This window comes from Mastomys coucha, chromosome X (genome assembly GCF_008632895.1).
Source record: "Mastomys coucha isolate ucsf_1 chromosome X, UCSF_Mcou_1, whole genome shotgun sequence".
NCBI lineage: Eukaryota > Metazoa > Chordata > Mammalia > Rodentia > Muridae > Mastomys > Mastomys coucha.
This window is the reverse complement of record NC_045030.1, coordinates 46,719,140-46,719,541: the sequence shown is the minus strand read 5'-3', so window position 1 is coordinate 46,719,541 and position 402 is coordinate 46,719,140.

Here is a 402-nt window from a genome sequence, read left to right as displayed (position 1 = left end):
TGGCTTCTACCCACATAGCATGCACAAGGTGCATAGACATACATATAGGCAAAACAAATCTTTTCTTTTAGTCTATAAAATGCATTGTGATACAGTGTTTGATGTAAATGGTATCCTATTATATATGCCCTTTTTTGCCTCATGCTGGTTTTTTTCAACATTATATTTTCAAAATCTCTCTCACTGGGGATATAGCTCAGTAGTAAAATTGAATTGTTGCAGGGCAGTGGTGTTACAGGCCTTTAATCCCATCACTAGAGAGGCAGAACTGTGAGTTCAAGGCCAACCTGGTCTACAAAACAAGTTCCAGGACAGGTAGGACTTTTACACAGAGAAACTCTGTCTTGAAAAACAAACAAACAAAAATTTTAATTGTTACAGTTCCACTCTCCCTCTTTTTTT